This window comes from Hippoglossus stenolepis, unplaced genomic scaffold (assembly GCF_022539355.2).
Source record: "Hippoglossus stenolepis isolate QCI-W04-F060 unplaced genomic scaffold, HSTE1.2 HiC_scaffold_43, whole genome shotgun sequence".
Taxonomy (NCBI): Eukaryota; Metazoa; Chordata; class Actinopteri; order Pleuronectiformes; family Pleuronectidae; genus Hippoglossus; species Hippoglossus stenolepis.
In genome coordinates this window covers 16,553-17,107 of record NW_025899764.1, presented here as the reverse complement: position 1 = coordinate 17,107, position 555 = coordinate 16,553, and positions in this window count along the sequence as shown.

Below are 555 nucleotides of genomic sequence, written 5' to 3'. Positions count from 1 at the left end.
GTGACGCCAAAACTTCAAACTGGGAAACACAGAACTGGATCCATGAAAACCTTCATACTGACGTTGATGACAAAAAGTGTTTTCTCAATAACAAACCTTGGATCCAGTCGTGTGTTGTCCACCCAAAGCCATTCACCCTCGTTCTTTGAGTCTGTCAGTCCGATCCAGAACCTGTCCTCAGGGTTGTCCATTTTTCCTCTCAATCTACACTCCAGGAATTCCTGAAGAGCAGAAGGTGATTTATCTGTGACGATGTGATAAAATATGAGAACATCGACCTGCAGCAGTGTTTTATACCTGCTCCTCTCTGTTGTTTATCACAACCAGGTCTCCTCTCCTTGATGTGCATTCTGTTCTACTCTGATCCCAGGATGAAGTAACCGAGGAGAAGAAGTAGCACTTTCCTCCATGTGGCTCCCAGCCGTCCTCGCACCTCGGACATGCTTCATCTTTGGAGAGATAACAGCAAAGGAAATCACCGGTTACTTTAGATCTGGAAGCTGCAGTGACTTTGAATGTGAAGAGTTTTGAAAGACTGTTTGAGAGAGTGGCGGT